Raw genomic sequence first — 21,692 nt, forward strand, 5'->3', positions numbered from 1 at the left:
CATCCTTAGCTGGTCAATATTTAAAATTGACAAAAATGCTTTCTAAAATACTAAAGCAACGATATATAGATGAATGATGTGAAAATGAATAAATACAATAAAAACTGCGTGGTAATTTAAGAGTCCATTTGTTAGGTGTCTAAATGTTAAATACACTTTCCATTAGAGTTCTGTTCTTTGTAGTGAAACATTTACAATCTTCTTCTCGTTGTTCTTAACCCAGTAATGCCCAAATTACTTTTTCTTTCTTTGTTTTTCTAAAGAGATTTTTACTGAAAAATGTTCAAAAGTGTTAAGATACATCATCTATTAAGAAAGATTTAGGATAAGTGTCATAGATAAGCAGATAATACCCGTCCTCATTTGAGGTCACTGGGTGTTAAAGATATCAAGTCTCCAAGTTCTCTATTATCTTATATAACAGTAGTCATGTACATCTTCTCTAACTTCTTGTGGTATAAACCACAAAATTGTATGCAGAGGGTCACATTGCAATTTTAACAATAGGTTCTAGGCTTTACTTCTAGTCCATACTCATTTTCAGAGGACAGTCACCTGTTTGATATCTTACGGTATATTTTGCCCTATATCCTAGGGATCATAGATGAGTCATGAGGTCTCTGTTAGGGAAAAAGTTGTCAAAGAACACAATGTGACTCCTATAATTGTCCACACATTCTATCGTGTTCAAAACCTGGGATCCTACTAACATATCCTGTTTTTCACCCTCGGTCTGATTCTTCCCACAATACAGATTGGAACTGATACGGTAAACACTAGATCCACATAGGGACCCATAACTTCTCTCCGAATCTAATGAGGCTTGCCTTTGATGAACTGTTTCAGGTTATTATGCTCCGTAGTATTTCACTATCATTGCATCCACCGCTAGACATTCTTCAAGCACCCTGAAGAAATTAAAATCTGCATTCATCATCTCGATTAGAGGCCTATTTTGAAGCCCTTGTCATTCTTGATTTTATTTACAAGATCATTACTGTAAAAATAATTTAGTCTCATCATCTTCAGATACTTATATACTGGCATTGCTTCCTTGACAATTTCTATACCAAAGTCTTCATCTTTAGACCAAAACACTCCTTCTGAAGGTTATCTGCGGCATCCAGTAAAAATAAGAAACCCTAGAGAACTCCTTAGTTCATGAGGGCTGAGAGTAAAATCTGGGAAATTCTTTTACTTACAAGTCATCAAACAGTTTCCCTTACAGTGTGTTTGAGTATCTCTTCATGAAAAACATTTTCAAATATTTAGTTCGTTGAGAGAGATTGGAGTTCCTACTTCATTCTCTGCAGTTTCACCTCAGTATTTTCTCTTATCTGGCAGTTTTGTATATTGGGTATTTTCTTTCTTCCAGTCTTCTTTCTCCTCAGTAAAGAAGCAGCATTTTCTTGATTTACCAAAGTAACTAGCTAGAAGACTTGGAGCAAACTCTTCTCTTTCACTATACGTTTTTGTAGAAGGAGCAAAATGCAGAATATAAAATTCAAATATAATTCACTGTACTACAAGCCAAGACAGGGCCCTGTGGGTGGGGGGTGCAGATGAAGAATACTACACCCATGGTATCTCCTGCCTGTCATAAGATGCGACTAAAAGGGGCCCCGGCGGGAGCGTAGGTTGGCGACCACGGGGCCCTGGTATTACTTCCACTTACTTGTGCTAGGCTCCTCACTTTCATCTATCCTGTCCGACCTCCCTTGGTCAACTCTTGTTCTTTTCTGACCCCAACAGTATTAGAGCATTTCAGGTCCTTCGTGGCCCTTGCCGTTCTTCGTCCATTACTTCTCTTTTTGAAGTGACAGATCCCTTCTTTTTTCTTCCTTTTTTCTTTCTGTCTACCCCATGTGGGTGGGGGACGCAGATGAAGAATACACCCATGGTATCCCCTGCCTGCCATAAGAGGTGACTAAAAGGGGCAACAAAGGGATGGTTGTATTAGAACCATGAAACTACTTGTGATTAGTACCATATGTGGGGAACACCATGGGTCGCCTTTACTTGCGAATAGAACCACTATGTTGGGGACACAATAGGTTTGTGATTAGTAGCAGCAGAGAGTGGTTCACTATAGGTTTCCAGTACCCGTGATTAGTACCGTTGTGAGAAACACCATGGGTCTGGGCGTTGCCTGTGATTAGTACCAATACATGAGCGACACCGTGGCTCTGTGTTGTCTGTGATTAGTACCCACTATATGAGGAACACCACAGAAATACCACCGCCCGTGATTAGTACACCTAGGCGAGGAACACCATGGGTTTGCGTTGCCTATGAGCGGCGCCATTATGTGAGAAACACCGTAGGTCTGCATTACCTATGCGACATACAGTACTTATGAGTAGTGCCATAATGTGTGGAACACCGTGAGTTTACGCTACTTTGGATTACTACCGCAACATGACAAATACCATGGTTCTACTTTACTAGTGATAAGTACCATTATGAGGGGCTGTTGAGCTGGATTTTGGACTCCATTAGACAACAAGCATCCTCGATTCAGGATTATGCTTTAGAAGTAGTCTCTTGGTCAGTAATACTATCGTGCATGATAGTTTCTGGGTCGGATCCACTGATTGTTTTAAATTCATATCCCATTTTTTATTCTGGTCAGTGGATGATTTGTACTTTTAAATTATCATTACATTTCGTACCATTAGGGGCTGATGACCTAGATGTTATCGATCGATCAGTCAGTCAGTCAGTCAGTCAATCAATCACTACTGATCTACATTTAGGGTAGTCACCCAGGTGGCAGATTCCCTATCTGTTGTTTTCCTAGCCTTTTCTTAAATGATTGCAAAGAAATTGGAAATTTGTTGAACATCTTCCTTGGTAAGTTATTCCAATCCCTAACTCCCCTTCCTGTAAACGAATATTTGCCCCAATTTGTCGTATTGAATTCCAACTTTATCTTCATATTGTGATCTTTCCTACTTTCAAAGACACCCTGAGAGAATCCTAATTATCTCCCTCAAGCTCTCCAACTCCTCCCTCATACTCCTTAATGCCTGGCCACATCCACAGTTCCTACACTCACACTCCTTAGCCATTCATTACTAAATAATGAAAAGAAAAGGAGAAATAAGATAACTTATTCTGTGCAAAATAAAAATGAAAGGAAAGAAATATTGTCTAGGTTAGTTCACAAAGATCACATGACAATAAGTTAATTAATATAGGCTACTACTACACTACAACACTTCTTAATTGTATGATTTTTTGTTCTTACAACATGCTAACATGATGAAAATTCCTGTTAATTACTGGAAACAGAGAATAATTCACAAGAATTACACAATTTTTAACTGCAGTTAAGTCTACCCTAATTACAACAACAGAATTCTAGTAAGAGAGTTACTACAGATACCACAGAAATGGTACTATACTACACAAATATTTCACAGTAATAGAATAAACACACTATTTTCTAATAAGATACTATAATACACTACAACAATTTTAAACTACGTTCAGACGTATTCTAATTAAAACAGGTTATTACCAAGCACAAACAGAAAAGAAAATTACCGTTAAAGTTCAAAGTTCGCAAAAATACTCAAAATTATATAATAGGCACTCTAATTTCTAATAAGTTACTATACTATACTACAATAATGTTTAAACTATGTTCAGACATATCCTAGGTTACCATATACTAAGCACAAATAGAAATGAAAATTCCAATTAGGCCTAAATTAGATATTCGCAAGAACTACTGGTAGGTACTAAAAGATTACCAACAAAGTTAAACTCGTAGACAGATTAATATTAGTACTACTTTACTACTTTATCCTACTATGCTGTAGTAGAAATTAAACCTGCCATTTGCACAAAAATACACACAAATATAACAGGCAAGATACTATCTAATATACCTTATCTACACTACGATTCTCAACTGAAATGTGGTTATGTGATTATTACAGATGGTGGATTACTATTATTTTCCCTACTCCACTGGAAGGAGAATAAAAGTGTCCATAAATGCTGAAAAATATGGGGTTGTTTGCAATAATTTCTCAAAACTATTCCTGTCTAAACTACGCCAGGGACTTGAATTGCAATTATTGGAATGTAGGAACTTGATTATTAGCTAACCACTCATAAATACTGAAATATCAAGGCTGTGAAATATAAATTACTGATACTTTAACTGCCTACTCAGAACTAAAATTGATTGGAATACAAGAATCAGCTGATTTTTATTTATATTATATTATCGTGATACACTACATCCTTTGTACACGACTGTAGCCAACAATGCCAATATCTGAATACGAAGAGTGATAATAATCAATAACGTTAACTATTTTGCCAGTGAAATACTGTCTATTCTGTTGAATTCCTTTCTTTAAACAAAATTTACAACAGTATCGTGTTAGGCCCCTTTAAACAACAAGCATCATCATCATCATCATCAAGCCAAGACAGTCAGAGCGACCTCACACAGTGTACAGTTTTATAATCTGAGTGGTGATTAGTTCACAAATGCAGCATGAGCAAGTGGTCAACAACGTTCGAGAATGCCCGAGTGCCCAGTGTCCTCCTTTATGGGAACGTGCAAAACACTTCTTTACAGGCTATGAGAAAACATTGCTTATAATTTCAAGTGTTGAGATATCTCAATAGTTTACTTCATAATGATTGAAAGAAAGGTAGCCCTGAGATCTTCCTCTAACAACAGGCATGAAATATTGAATACAGTTTCTTTTTTTATCCCAAAAATCTTGATGTCCTCATATGAGGACACTGGGGATTAATGAATAAAAGTGGGGTTTTCTTGTGGTGGTCTTATTTTAAACTCTAGTTGACCAGTATTTAGTTTTAGAGTTGTGGGAACTCCTATAGCATATTGTAAGTATTTAACATAGGATGGAGCTTGTATACAGTGTTCGAATACTGAACGATTATTTGTTTTGTTGTATTTTGCGGGAGTCAAGAAAGAAAAGAGAAAAGGTTTTGCTCAGAGTGAATGTGAAAGTAGGGGATTAAACTGTAAAGAAGTGCTGAATGAAAGTACTTACTCCTGAGTCTTTTTTTTTTCAGTCGAGAAGGCTCTATGCTGCACGCAGACACACACACAGAGGTCTTTTTGATGTTTGACTGATCGCTTATAGGTAATGATGGTGGTCTGCTGTTGTTAGGAAGAGGGGAGGGGAGTAGGAGAAGGTAGGTGTGAGGGGGAAGTGATTGCTTGTCCATGGCATATGGTGAATTTTGTGTTATTTGACATGAAATTATTAATTAGTTAATAAGAACATTGATTTTTTCTGATATTGCATTTAAAGTGTGGCTTAAACCTTTGTTCAATCTATATATGGATGTTTTCGTACATGGTGAGCATCATGCCCTTGTTAGCTATCTTTAGGATTCTCAAATCCTGATCTATGGACAAAAGAGTGTGTTTGAAATCACTCATGTGAACACCCGTGGCTGAAAATCTGTTATGTTTTGGCGTTTACATGTTCTTTATACTTGGTTAATAATTTCCTTCACGTTCGTTACATTGGGCACAGTTCAGTTTGAAAATCCCAGATTGTGAATGTTTATTGATGTGGTTTATTTAATACTAGCGAATGTACCCGTGCTTCGCTATGGTATTCTACATTGTATTCGAATATCAAAGTAAATAGTGTACATGCAGTAAATAAGATTGTTTTAAAATTGCATGTCTCTTAGCGTTATCCGAGAAAGAGCATGGGGAGGTCCCCGTACGTTGTTTCCAATGTAAAGTGTTTGTTACGGATTTGTGATATAACGGCAGGCTCACTTGCCTACTGGCATTCACAATCGAGTTGGGAAGTTTACATTATAATTGCAGGCCCCATTGCCTATTACGCGCACAGAATCGATTTGGGGAGTTTTCGTTAAAATGGCAGCCCCCCTTTCCTACTTCCAGACAGATTACAGTTGAGGAGTTTCTATTATAATGGCAGGCAATTACCCTACTATCACTCGAAATTGAGTTGTGCAGTTATCATTATAATGCCAGGCCCATTTTCCTACTGCCAGCCAGCTTACTGCCAGTCACACCAAGTTGGTGAGTTTCCATCAAAATAGCAGGCCACTATGCCTAATGCCAGTCACATTTTAGATGAGGACATTTCTTTATAATGGCGGGCACCCTTGCCTACTGCCAAACACAAACAAAACTGCATGCTCATTTGCCTTCTGCAAGTCAAATCGAGAAGGGAACTATTCATTACAATTGTAGGCCTTCCTTACTAATGACAGTTACACAGGAGTTGGAGAAGGAACCCTTTCCTACTGCCAGTCAAAGTCGGTGTGGGGAGTACTGATTACAATAGCAGACCCACCCTTTCTCGATCGCTAAAAATCGACATCAGTGAATATATATAGATCGACATACGAAAGTATATGCGTGTTTACAATATTGAAGACCTTCATTTACAGATTAACTGCTACTAAACGTACGTCATATCGACAAAGGATTATACCATAAGACACGCCGGATTTAGTGGCCTAAATGGCTGGTCCTATGATATGTCATCAATTCTTGGGTCAGATTGAGTTAGAAACGTGGAACAGGGTAAAGGTTTTGTAAGATTATCTCACGTTACATTACTTTTCGGATAATTATGTGACAGCTACATACATAGCATTTGGCTCACATATGGCTACTGGGTGGGCCAATTTTTGTGAAGAGTATGATGATTCTGTATTTCATATAAGTAATTGAAAGTATGAATTATGCATGTGAAAATTCCAAATTGACTTAACGTCGATTAATAGAGAAAAATCAAACGTAAAAGGGATACAGATACGGCAAAAAGTCATAAGACCAAGGTTGTAGATCATTCCAAATTGAACGGAGATTGTGCAATCCGTTATGTGATAGGAATTTCCGAAGGTCTGCACCATCATTAAAATTGCCTGCATATTTCGATATTCTTCGGGGATAAAAAGTGGAAAATTTAATGATCTAGGATGTTTTCCGTTCGTTACAGGCTAAAACGTATAATTTTGTCAAATTTCAATTATCTTCCTTTTCTTCTGGCAGATTATGTCGCAATCTGGATTTTGGGTGAGGCGGGTAAAAATTAGGACTTTCAGGAAACTAAACCAAAAATTATGGAGATGGTCATTATTACCCCTTAAACGGAAAGCTGTATGAAAATTTCGCCAAAATAGTCAGTGTAGAGGCACACAGTCGTTACGATTTGATTTTTATAGATAAGGAATCTGCTCCATGTAATACACCTTTTGGGCTATGTCCGCTGGACTTAACCTGCAAAAGTGACCATTCATGATATCTCCCTTATTAATCCTCCTTATGAAAAAATGCACATGAAAAAAAAAAAGGTTTAGAGGTGGAATTCCATCATGTTTGGTCGATTTCCAGTCAGGTTGGTCTTGTTCTGTATATATTGTGGAAGAGTAAAATCACCATTTCGGTTCCCTATAAACCGCCAGTCCATTCCGGAACATGAAATGTTATTTATGTTTAAAACCTACCTTTGGACAGGTGGATGCTAAATATAAATTTTGGTTCAAATGTCTTCAGTAGTTTTCAAGTTGTAAGGAATACACTTTACACGCACCCGCTCGTGAGTTAAGTCCGATGGGACTTGTACAGAAAAACGGTCTCTTAATGATATCTCCCTTATTAATCCTCGTATCGAAATAATGCACATGAGAAAAAAGGTTTAGAAATTAATTTCTACCAAGGTAGGTAGATTTCCATTAAGTTTGGTTGTTTATATTTTGTGGAAGTGCAAAATCACTGTTTCAGTTTCGTATAAACCCCCAGTCAGTTCAGGGATTTAGAAACAATATTTGCCCTAAAACCTATCAAGGACAGGTGTATTCTAAATATGAGTATTGGTGGAAATACATCCAGTAGTTTGTAACACTCGCGTACATACGGCATAATTAAGGAAGAAAATAATACAGTTAAGAAAGTTGAAAGTAATAGAAAATGGATTATAACTGACGACAGCCGGATAACGACAAATATGTAAATGCCAAGTGAATGTATTGGAAAATCAAATGCCCCTCAATAAATTATGCTAGTGTGAGTTATGGATATAATAAAGCGGTAACAGAGGAGAAATTTAGGTCCAGTGATTCTTAGGTAAACAAATAATAAGAAGATGACTAATGGTGTTATTACTTAATCTATTCGAGGGCGGTTATAACATCCAACGATATTCCGCCAATATCCCGCAGATAGGCCGATTGATGCCTCTCTTGCCTTCTACCCAAGGAACAACCACGAATTTAAAAGCATGATGAGGAAAATGGCAATACGTTACTTCCCTGCTGGCATGCAGTCAGAGACGTTGCCATGGTAACCTGTAGGTTCGTTGTATGTCTGTCAGTCACTCAATGCAGAGCATGATACCAGCGGAAAATTGTAAATTTCTCCGTCATGTGAAGAGTAAGGTAAATTATGAACATAACGAAAGTTGTTTATAATGAAGAGATGTTTCACGTACGGTAAACGAAGTTTACAAAAAATCAATAGTATAAGAGAAAATGGAGGAAAACCACCTATAAATCCCCGGCTATTCAAAGATTTTAAAATAATATGCATATCGAAACCTTCCCCGGGATGAGTATACTCCAAATATGAAGTTTGATTGAGATCTATCCAGCCGTTTTGAAGTGATGGTGGAAAAACCATTCAGGTTTTCCTATAAACCCCCGTGTTTTCAAAGATTTTAAAATGATATGCATATCGAAACCTTCCCCGGGATGAGTGTACTCTAAATATGAAGTTTGGCTGTGATCTATTCAGCCGTTTCGACGTGATGGTGGAAAAACCATTCTGGTTTTCCTATAAACCCCCCGTATACTCAAATATTTAAAAATGATATGCATATTGAAACCTTCCCCGGGATGAGTATACTCTAAATATGAAGTTTGCTTGAGATCTATCCAGCCGTTTCGACGTGATGGTGGAAAAACCATTCTGGTTTTCCTATAAACCCTCCGTGTATTCAAAGATGTTAAAACGATATGCATATCGAAACCTTCCCCGGGATGAGTATACTCTAAATATGAAGTTTGGTTGAGATCTATCCAGCCGTTTCGACGTGATGGTGGAACAGACAGACAGACAAACAGACAGACAAACAGACAAACAAACAGACACGAAATGTAAAAACCACCGATTCGGTCTTGAGTTGACCTAAAACGGATAAATATCTGAAAAATTGGCAAAACAAAAGAAATTACAGACAGCAGACCCCCTACAATTTTATTTATATAGATTTGTGTATTGGAAAATGATTGGCAGTGGTTTTGACGCTTCTGAAAGCAATGCTGATGTTTCATTTCCTAAAAATGTTTGTGATCTGGTTTAGATTTCTATTGTTGAAGAAAAAATGCCAAGTTTTTCTTGGGAGGAATTAGGACGAGAATTGCCGCAGTATATTCACCATGTGAGGGTGCAGATGAGGATGAAGTTGACAAGTTTTATGAAGCAAAGAATGACATTGTATTCAGGGTCAAGAGCAAGGATAGGATAGTGCTAATGGGCGATTTCGATGCGAGAGTTGGAAATAGAACTGAAGGGTGATTAGTAAACATGGGGAAGATGTGAAAGCAAATAGAGTGGGAAGAGTTTGCTGGACTTCCGTGCTAGTGTGGGATTAGCAGTTATGAATACATTTTTCAAGCATAAGGCTATTCGCTGCTACACATGGAAGGGTAGGGGTACCAGATCCTTAATAGACTATATCTCAACTGACTTTGAATTTAGGAAATATGTTAGGAATGTGCATGTTTTCCGGGATTTTTCGATGATATGGACTGCTGTCTTATTTGTAGTGAACTAGTATCTCTAGGGCTATGGTAGAAAAAGTGAAATCTGTCTGCAGACGAGTAAGGGTAGAAAATCTCCTGGGATGAGGAAATTAGAAGTGCATGGATACCATTAGTGAAAATGTCCAGAAAAGGACAGTAAGCAGTTTCAGGATATGGAAAGAGAATGGGTGGTATACAGGGATGCTGTAGTAGAAGCAGCAAGGGAGTGCCTGGAAACAGCTGTGTATAAAGATGGGAAGAAGCAAACATCTTGGAGGAATGATGAAGTGAGAGCAGCTTGTAAACGTAAAAAGAAGGCGTATCCGAAATGGCTCCAAATAAGGACTGATGCACACAGAGAATTGTAAGTAGAGGAAAGAAACGGAGTGGAACAAATAGTTCTTGAATCCAAGAAGAAGTCGTGGGAAGATTTTGGTAATAACCTGGAAAGGCTAGGTCAAGCAGTAGGGGAAACTTTTCTGGACAGTAATAAAGGATCCTAGAAAGGGAGGGAAAAATGAAATGAATAGTGCTTTGGGTAAATCAGATGAACTCATAATAGATTACAGGGAATCACTGGACAGGTGGAAGGAATATTTTGAAAATCTTCTAAACGTGAAAGGAAATCTTCCTGGTGATGTTGTGGACAACCGAGCTCATGGGGAGGACGACAGTGATGCTGGTGAAATTATGCTTAAGGATATGGAAGGGATGGTAAATAAACTCCATTATCATAAAGCAGCAGGAATAGATGAAATAAGACCTGGAATGGCAAAATAAGACGAAAGCAGTAGTTGCACCTATCTACAAGCAAGGGAAAAGGAAGGATTGCAACAACTATCAAGGTATCTCATTGATCAATATACCAGGCAAGGTTTTCACTTGGATTTTGAAAGGGAGGGTGCAGACAGTGGTTGAGAGTAAGTTGGATGAAAACCAGTGTGGTTTCAGACCACAGAGGGACTGTCAGGATCAGATTTTCAGTATACACCAAGTAACTGAAAATGCTATGGTAGGAATAAACATGTATGTTTATGTTTTGCAGGTCTATAGAAGACATATGACAGCGTATAGTGGGAAAAAATGTTTGCTGTGTTGGGGGACTATGGGATTAAGTGTAGATTATTAAAATCAAACAAAGGAATTTATGCTGACTTTGGGCTGCTGTGAAAATTGATGGTAGAATGAGTTCTTGGTTCATAGTACTTACAGTGGTTAGACAAGGCTGTAATCTTCTGAAATTATGGTTGAGGAAATGGAAAGGATGGTAAATTAACTCCATTATCATAAAGCAGCAGGAATAGATGAAATTAGACCTGGAATGGCAAAATGTATTGGGAAGGTGGGGTACCTTCTGATAAGACGCAAACAGTAATTGCACCTATGCACAAGCAAGGGAAAAGGAAGGATTGCAACAACTATCAAGGTATCTCATTGATCAATATATCAGGCAAGGTGTTCACTTGGATTTTGGAAGGGAGGATGCAGACAGTGGTTGAGAGTAAGTTGGATGAAAACCAGTGTGGTTTCAGACCACAGAGGGGCTGTCAGGATCAGATTTTCAGTATGCGCCAGGTAATTGAAAAATGCTACGAGAGGAATAGGCAGGTGTGTTTATGTTTTGTAGATCTATAGAAGGCATATGACAGCATGCAGGGGAAAAAAATGTTTGCCGTATTGGGGGACTATGGGATTGAAAATGAAAAACCACAGCCTGTTTCCAGTCATTCGGCCAGGTCAAGAATTGAATGAATGAAGTTCCCTTCTAGCGGCGAGGATGGGAATTGTGCTGGCTGCCGAGGCCTATCGCACTCCTCTGGGGCAATGATTAATGAAATGAAATGATACTGGAGAGTGTTGCTGGAATGAAAGATGACAGGGAAAACTGGAGTACCCGGAGTGAAACCTGTCCTGCCTCTGCTTTGTCCAGCACAAATCTCACATGGAGTGACCAGGATTTGAACCACGTAACCCAGTGGTGAGAGGCTGGCACACTGCCGCATGGGCCACAGAGGTTCCACTATGGGATTAAGGGTAGATTATTAAAATCAATCAAAGGAATTTATGCTGACTTTGGGCTGCAGTGAAAATTGATGGTAGAATGAATTCTTGGTTCATTGTACATACAGCAGTTAGACAAGGCTGTAATCTTCCACTTTTGTTGTTCATAGTTTACATGGTTCATCTGCTGAAAGGTAATAAGTTGCAGGGAGGGATTCAGTTAGGTGAACATGTAGTAAGCACTTTGGCCTATGCTGACAACTTGGTCTTAATGGCAGACTGTGCCAAAAGCCTGCAGTCTAATATCTTGGAATTTTAAAGTAGGTGTAATGATTATGGTAAGAAAATTAGCCTTTCCAACGATAAATTGATGTCAGTAGGTAAGTAATCCAAGAGAATGGAATGCCAAATTGGAGATCCAAAGCTGGGACAGATTAATGCCAAATATTTAGGATGTGTGTTCTCTGAGGATGGTAGTATAGTAAGTGAGATTGAATCAAGGTGCAGCAAAGCTAATGCAGTGAGCTTGCTGTTGCAATCAACAGTAATCTGTGAGAAGGTAGTCTGCTCCCGGACAGAACTATCTTTAAATCGGTCTGTTTTCAGATGAACTTTGCATTATAGGAGTGAAAGCTGGATGGACTTAGACTATCTTAGTTATAAGTAAGAAGTAACAGACATGAATGTAGCAAGAATGATTGGTGGTACAGAAAGGTGGGAACAATTGTAGGAGTGTACTCAGAATTAGGAGATAAAGGGTAAGTTAGGAATGAACTCTGTGGATGAAACTGTACGCATAAACCGGCTTCGGTGGTGGGGTTATGTGAGGTGAATGGAGGAGGGTCCTAGGAGAATAATGAGCTCTGTTATGTAGAGTAAGAGAAGTAGAGGAAGGCCAAGATGACAATGATTAGACTCAGTTTCTAGCGTTCTAAAGATAACAGGTATAGCAAGGCCAGAAAACTAGTTTCAAAAATAGGATTGTGGTTGCAGTTAGTAAATTCCAGACTGAACTCTAAAAGGCATAACATTCTGTAGATTGATGGATGGACAGACGGACAACTTCTTTCCAGGCAGATGCTCAGTTTAAAATTGCTGACTTGATGAGGTCATTGCAGATGTTTTTCAATGTTCTCTGTCATTGAATGTCCTCTTCCTTGTTCTGAGATTCCTACAGTACCATCATCACTTCATCAAGAAGCTTCCTCTTATACAATTTTTGGCAAGTCAACATAACACCATGATCCCTCTTATACAATCTCTTGCATGTCAAATTACATGCCCTAATGTTTACAACCAATAATAATAATAATAATAATAATAATAATAATAATAATAATAATAATAATAATAATAATAAACAAAAATCTACCTCAAAACAACTAACCTGTCCCTACCCTGACCTTGCATTCACCACATGATTGTACACTCCACATGACCTTCACAACAGATTATGCTGCAAGAACCGCTGACTGTACTTTACAACAGTTTCGGCTCACTCCCTTGTAATCACTACTGCTTACTCCACATTCTTTTTTCCATGACCTAATTCCTTTGGATTCAAGTAAATCAAATGACAACAATTGCGTGCAATCTTCAGTATCGCAATCGTTAAGGCATCTACATTTTCAAGATACCATAACATTTACTCACTCACCTACCTCGCCACCTCAACGACCTTTATTATCATTTGGTCTTACTTAGCTTCCAGGCTCGAATTCAAACTACTTCACAATATCCACATCACCCACACTTCACTAGCTTCTAAATTTTTCAACAGACTCCATCGACTGAATATCCTCATACTCTTAACCACTTTTCCCTTCATCCTGACTTATCGTCTTATGCCCCTTCCTCATCCATTTTTTTTCACACAGGAATTTTTTACCGCCTTATGTATACTGCTTTATCTCTACCTTTTTGCCACCCCCATTTTTATGTAACCCCGACAACCACCATACCAACCCTCTCCTTCTCAACCTATCAACGTATCTAATATTTACCCCCGTTACTTCCTCAACTTTATTAAAAACACTAAGGGAACTTCTTAATCTACTTTCAGCCAATAATTTCTGCCTACCCAAATCTCTAATCCTCCTTACCAGTAGCTTCATCCCTCTAGCTTCTGTCTTCGTCCACACCTCTTCCCACATGTACCCCAGGCCTATCATCTCCATGTATCCCTTAATTTTATCTAGCCAGCATCCCTTATACATACTCTTCCGTTGTTGTTCGTACGTGGCCTGTAATACCCTCCCTCCTTCCTGTCTTTTCAAATTCATCCATTATCTAACTATTCTCTTCACACACTCAGATTCCAAGTCCTCCCCACACATTAATTCCACCCCTGTATTGGCTGTGCACATCGGGAGCCCCATCACCATCTTACCAAAATTACTAATAATTCGTCTTAATTCCACTCTTTTGTCATCCAACCCCCATATTTCCGCGCCATACAATACCCTCCCGAAAATCACCGATCTTAGAACTAACCTCAGGGTTTTATAATTGATACCCGGATATTTCGCTAGCAAGTTTTTGACTGAGGCTAGGGCGGCCCACCCTCTGCTCCTCGCCCTCTTAATATGATCATTCCAGGTGCCTTTACTATTAATAATGGCTCCTAGATGTTCTAACTTGCTTACCAAATCCAACCTTTCTCCCTCCACAACCCATATCCCGTCATCCCTTCTTCTTTTGTGTGCCTGGGCTATTAGCATTTTAGATTTATTCCCATTAATTTTCAAGGCCCATTTCATTGCAAAATCCGACACTGCATTTAAAGCCTTCTGCATCCCTCCTGGGGTTAGAGTCATCAAAGTCACATCATCAGCAAAAATCAATCCTGGGACCTCCACCCCATTAATTACTGGCACTGCCCAATTGCTTGCCCCATGCCCCTCCAAGATATCGTTAATAAATAAAATAAACAAAATTGGCGATAATTTGCACCCCTGCTTTAAACCCACCTTGGACTCTAATGGTCTGCTCAACCTATCGTCTCCCAATTTTACACAGAACCTGACTACCCTATATATCCCCTCTACTGCCCTCGTCATCTTTCCCGAAACCCCCAACCTTCCCAGCTTCTCTAATAGAGCTTCTCTAATAGAGCTTCTCTATCCACCTTATCAAATGCCTTTTCAAAATTGATTGCCGCCACATACACCTTCCTTCTTGACAGGCTCCTATACTTTTCCAGAACTGTTATCATTATCATTATATTATCCATTGTTCTTTTCTTTCTTCTAAATCCTCCTTGGAAATCAGACAATGCTTCATTTTTTCTGCCCATTCACTCAACCTGTTCGCCAACACCCCTGTCTAAATTTTACTTAAGGAATCTAACAGAGATATTCCTCTATAATTATTGAAACTGTTTATACTACCCTTTCCCTTATATATTGGACATACAATTCCTGTTTCCCATTCCTTCGGGTACTTCCCCTGATCAAAGATCTTATTAAATAGTTTCACTATGCCCTCTATCATTGTCTCATTTTTGCTAATTTCTTTCCAAAACTTATTATTGATCCTATTACAAACCCCGCCGACCTACCCCTGATTCTATTTATCACTCTTAAGGTTTCCTCCCTTGTAATTTCCTTGTCCAGATCGTAATTTGCCACTCTTCTATTCCTCCAAATTGCTTTTCCCGTCTTCCTCCAGCATTCTTCCTACTTACCCCTGAGTAATTCACCAAAGTAGCTCACCCACTGTACATCTTCAGTGCTCTTTACCTCTAGACTCCTTCCACCCTTTATTATTCTGTGAATCCTTTCCAAAACTTTTTCCATGTTGTTAGTCTTACATTCTTTATTTATAGCTTCAATTTGTTCCTCTAACTACTCCTTCTTTACCTTACAAATTTTTTTTTTATACTTTGTCCTCAACTTACAGAAGACCTCCCTTTCTGCACTCCCACCTTTTTTTCTATACTCCTCTAATGCCCCCACCACCCTCTTCCGCACACCTTCACACTCCCAATTAAACCATTCTTCACCCTCTTTCTTTTTCCTCCTTCTACCTTTTACCTCCTGTGCTATCATCTTTATTGGATGTTGCAGTAATTCCAAGGCTTTATCAATATTATTCTCCTCTAACGCTCCTTCCCATCCATATTTCAGAATTTGTAATTCCTCTTTTGCTACCCTATCCCAGTGCCTTTCCACTTTCTCCGACCATTTGTACTTCTTATATCCACTCCCTTGTTCATCCTTCATCTTAATTTCCTTCCTTATATGATTCTCCTCCCCTCTTTTTAACATAACCCATATCGGAAAATGGTGAGATTCAATCCAGTCTCCTATTTCCATCCTTGCAATATCCCCCAACACTCCCTCCGAGCTTAAAACCATATCTATCACACTACCACCCTTATCTGTAACATAGGTCAATTTCCCCGTACTGTCACCCTCCTTCCATCCATTCAGAATATACAAATTTCTCGCCACGCACATCTCTAGGAGCTTCTCTCCATAGTTGTTTACAATTTTATCCTCACTACTTCTACTTTTCAAAAAATACTTCCCATCTTCCCTACTATATACTGGGCTCTGTTCCCTTATTCTCGCGTTCCAGTCTCCGAATAGCAACATATCCTCTTCCTCTGCAAACCTCTCTCTTATCATGCTAATATCCACCAATAGCTCTTCAAAAAGATACTTATTAGCATATGCTGAACTACTTGGGTGACAATAAACGAACGCTATATTTTTTTTTTTCATCCTTCCCTCTACCCATCCCATATTAAATCTCACCCATATGGTTTCTTCCATATCTGTCACGATGTCCTCCACAAGTTCACTAATTTCTTCCCTAATTAATACTACGATCCCTCCTGGGGATCGTCCCTTAGTCCTCTCCTTCCTTCTATATTTATATTTAATCACAAACCCCTTCCATGTAATCTCTTTCCCTGTATCCAGCCACATCTCCAAGAGTGCCACAACGTCGAAACTTTCTACTACTTCCCGAACCTTCTTATTTCCTAGTTTGCTTATTAGTCCTTCAATATTCACACATTCTATTTTCCAGTATAGTCATAACTTTCCCTCCCTCCCATCTGAATTTCCTCCCCTATTCTTACTCCTTGTAGTTCTCGTCCCCTCGTCCCCTATCTCCATTCCTTCTTTTTTTTAGCAACCTTTGCCTTTCCATGCCCTCCGTATCCTCCATCCCCTTAGTTACTTTACCCCATAAGTCTTTCAAACTTGTACTTCTTACTTTGCTCATAATTGCATTACCTTCCTGTCGATCACTCTTCCCATGTCCTTTCTTGTTCACTAGAACACTGCACTCAGCTCCTGCCGTTTCTTGCTGTTCACCCTCACTCACTCTGCTCTGATCTTCTGTATCCACACAACACTGTCCAGTTCCACCTGGGTTGATTTCCTCTCCTCCCTCCGCTCCACTCCTCATTGTTCCTTCTTCCTTTCTTCTATCTTGCACTGCCCTCTCTCCCACCCCGCCACTCACGCTTTCGTCCATCTCTTTCAGCTTCACCACTGAGTACTCTCTCACCCATCTTCCATTCGTCACAACTAGCCTCTGACCTCTTATTCGCACCTTAAGACCCTGTTGTCTCATTCTCCAAAGGTGTCTGTTCAATATCTTCATAAGTTCACTACCTTCTCTTCCCAAGTCTCTTTTCACTCCTACTTTCTGGCCTTGTAAATTATTACTGTTTCTTATCACAATTTCTGCCATTTAGTTTTTCCCACTCTCTCCACATCGTCTATGTCCACTTCACTGAAGTTTATCTTCATCCTATCTCGTGTGACCTCTACCACCTTGTGAATTAGTTCAATCTTGCCTTCCCTCTCACCTTCTTCCACACCATATATAAATATGGCCTTCTTCATTCTCTCCTGCCTATACCCCTCTGCTTCTCTCTTCAGCATCAACACCTCCTCTTCTAGATGTATCACTTTCCCTCTTAATAACTCTATTTCCTTCTCATTGTTTCCTGTTCGATTCCTCTGTCTTCATTTCTAGCCATATCTTCATGTTCCCTATCTCCTTTCTCTGCTCTTCCATCATGTCCTTTATTTCTTGTACATTATCCCATTGACAGTTTTCTTGTAATACTTCTCTCACTACCACCTTAAGTGCTGCCAAGTCCTCCATGCTGAATTTTCCGCTGGCATTTGTGCCTGGGTTTAATTCCACCCCCCCAATCGCCAGCAACACAGCTATCACTGTCGCTACCAGCACCGCTTCACCCATTTTAACTTCTTCATTTCTTCTCACCAGCCCATTCTTGGCCTCCTTCCTCTGCTTCACCTGCTATTTCCCAATCTCGCGGCCCGGTACTGCTGCATACCGACCATGTTGACGGCACGCACTGCACCATGCGATTTCACTCCTCGGTTGCTCAAGGCAGACTGGCATGGCAAATTAATACACTGATCCATTGGTTGAATAAGGAAGGTGATTTTGGGAGACAATGCCAGGCACTTAATTTTTCCATTAATGCTACATATCTTCTCAGTTGGATAAAATGGAGCATTGTCTACAAGCGGAACAGCCTTGATGCCCCTTGGGGCAATGTGCATTGAATTGGTATCATCACACTTTAGGAACAAACTGTTTTTGAAACCAGTCTATGAACCATGCATTTTTTGAATTACCATAATACACAGGTAGAGTATCCATGAGACTGAGTGAGTTGGCCTTGCAGTTAGGGGCATGCAACTGTGATCTTGCATTCGGGAGAGAGTGGGTTCGAACCCCACTGTTGGCAGCCCTGAAGATGGTTTTCCATGGTTGTCCATTTTCACACCAGATAAATGCTGGGGCTGTACCTTAATTAAGGCAACGGCCACTTCATTTCCACTCCTAGCCCTTTCCTAACTCATCTTCGCCGTAAGACCTATCTTTATAATACCAATATAAATGGTCCGTTATTGGACATTTATATTGGTATTATAAATTTACTCATTCAGGACAAATATTTCAAATTCCCTATGGGAATCAACATCTAGACCTATCTTTGTCGGTGCGACGTAAAGCCTTGTAAAAGAAGTAACCATGACTTACGTTATTTACCAAGTATAACTGATATAGATCGAGCAAGTGGCTGTGCAGTTTGTGTCATATAGCTATCAGCTTGCACTTGGGAGATAGTGGGTTCAAACCGCACTGTTGACAACCCTGAAGATGGTTTTCCTTAATTAAGGCCACAGTCACTTCCATTCCACTCCTATCCCTTTCCCATCCTATCGTCGCCAAAAGACCTATCTGTGTCGGTGTGATGTAATGAATCTTGTAAAAAATATAACTGATTTAAGGTGATGGCTTCCATCAGCATTTGTAGTCAAAAAGGCCAAAAATTTCTCATTCGACCAGATACACTGTCCTTGCCTGTTTACTGGTAGGAAGCGCCGAAATGGCTACTCTTGTTAGGTGTATAGTTGAGCAAGATTTACTGTAATCTTTCTTCCTTAATTAGAGTGTCAGGTGATATTCTAAATGGTTCAACATTAGCTTTGTTGGCACTCAGCGCTTCACCGAACATTCTCTTGTTTATAATATAATGCTAGCCAACCAACACTTGCTAGAAATTCAATACTCATGTGCTCAGCAAATCTCTTAGCTCTCACTTGAAGCTCTATACCGCAAAATGCAACCTTGCTAGACCATTGCTGCATGTACCACCAAGCTCGATAGCTGCAGTCACTTAAGTGCGGCCAGTATCCAGTCTTCAGGAGATAGTGGGTTCAAACCCCACTGTCGGCAGCCCTGAAGACACTTTTCCATGGTATCCCATTTTCACACCAGGCAATTGCTGGGGCTGTACCTTAATTAAGACAACGGCCACTTCCTTCCCACTCCTAGTCCTTTCCAGTCCCATCGTCACCATAAGACCTATCTGTGTTGGTATGATGTAAAACAACTTGCTGCATGTACCACCATTTATGTACAGCCTTTTTCAGATTTGTGTCACTTGGCAACTTCAGTTGTTTTATAGTGGAAACTCTTGTTTTGACATCGCATTGCAAAGCAAATGTCTTCAGCTTAACCTTGTTCTTTCTTATATCTGAGACTATTTGTATTCTTTACACATATTTGCCACAGAAACACTGGCCTTTTTAATAAGTTTCAGTTTCTCTGCAACACTTAAAGAAACACACTTTCTCTTGTTCATTGCCAGTGTTATGAATGGCTTTGCTTTACTGGCTTTCTCTCGACTGGCGTAGTACAGTCTGTCTAGTTTCCTCCCAATTATAGAATTATTTAAGTCTTTATTTGGCATTTGTGATATCTAATTTCCATAACAATTACTACTTCATTAAGTTGTAGACTTTTACTGTTGGAGCTGATAGCTGTTCTGCCACATGTTGGGTCAGTGGCTGATATTTTCCCATCGTTGCACTAGGCTTTGTGAAGGCTGATTGATTAGCGGAGGTGAAAGGCAGGAGCATTAATATTTGTGTTTGGACTGCACAGTAAAAGTGCTACCATCAACAGGGGTACCTTCCTCTGCCCGGTGCAGTTTTTACTCCAGCCATGCAGATGTTCAATGATTAGGTAGAATTTATAATTCATGAGAAGAAATGAATGTTCAGTACATTACATTTTAACTTCAGTCATAGTTATGGATACTGACAACAATATAAGAATAGGGGGGGGGAGGGGGAAATCATTTTGGAATAAATGAATTGGAAATAAATATTCGGAAATATTTAATTTAGAATTGGAAGTGGTGTGAATCTACTATATTTTGGAAATAATAAATTGGAAAAACTGTCCTACAATTCTATCCAACACTTGGAAACTCACCTTATAAACAAAGCAAGAGACCCCACTACCCCTGTTCTTTCTGAAGTTCTGTCAGGAAATTGTAAAAGCTTGGATGATTGCGACCGATGACTATTTGAAACATATTATAAAATCCTTCCTATAAATTACTTGTTCTCGCTAATTCCTGTAAAACAGTATTATATTGGTCCCACAAACCTGGAGGGTAGATTTATTGCTTGCCTTCGGCTCCGTGCTCTTCTTCCTATAAAATAACTGACTTTATAATAATCCAAAATCTGCATAAAATCTTCAGGTGCACGTTCAGATAATTCTTCAAAATTTGGCACTACCTCAGCTACAGACACAAATACCAAAGCACAGGCAAATTGAACAGATATTTTAATTTCACGATCTTCAGGGTCGTTATATCGTTGCTGAAGTCCTTCAACTTGGATCCGCCTATAAATATTTTGTCGTAGATGGAGAGAACATGTAGAAATGCGGATCTGTAATGTACTGCGAACAGCATTCACGGTCCCTAATTTGAAGTCTGACATAATGGTTTGTGGCATAGTTAGTTGGAAACCATACTTTCTTGTCACATGTAATATAACATTACATACCTTAGTATATGCAGCTTCATCCTTCAATTCCAACAGACTATACACAAACGGCAAAGCCACTTTCTGATCATTACCTTCTCTGGCAGATTGATTTATAGACCTTAGTATTGTGAATAATTGCAAAATGATATTTGGGCTAGGTTTGAAGGTGCCTTCAGTACACCAATTTGCACTCCTCATTAACCTCTGTATGTTTTCTCTAGTACTGAAGACTAGGTTTCTGCCACTGGGAAGATCATATTTTTCATCTTCATAGGAGTCACACAATAGAAACTTATCTCCCATCACAGTTCTGCAAAACCGTTCTAGGAGAGCATGCAGTTCTTTCATTCTAGGATTGGCTGGAATACCAGTAGACCGTGTAAAGTTTTTCTGCACAAATTGACTACCATGCAAACCCTGTAGAAAGTGAAGATAAACTTGTACTAACAATCCGGGCAGCATTCCAGGTCATTCGCAACACACCACACATCCTGATCAGAGTCCAAAGGTGTCTACTACACCATTGTGAACTGTGCATCAAAGAACAGT

General features: G+C 39.3%; 1 protein-coding gene across 1 annotated transcript in view; it reads left to right on the top strand.

Annotated features, from left to right (window-relative positions):
- Positions 1-21,692, top strand: part of LOC136862894 (protein SSUH2 homolog) — a 744,003-nt gene that overhangs the window by 137,137 nt on the left and 585,174 nt on the right. The window lies entirely within an intron of this gene.

The sequence above is a fragment of the Anabrus simplex genome, chromosome 2 (genome assembly GCF_040414725.1).
Source record: "Anabrus simplex isolate iqAnaSimp1 chromosome 2, ASM4041472v1, whole genome shotgun sequence".
Lineage (NCBI taxonomy): Eukaryota > Metazoa > Arthropoda > Insecta > Orthoptera > Tettigoniidae > Anabrus > Anabrus simplex.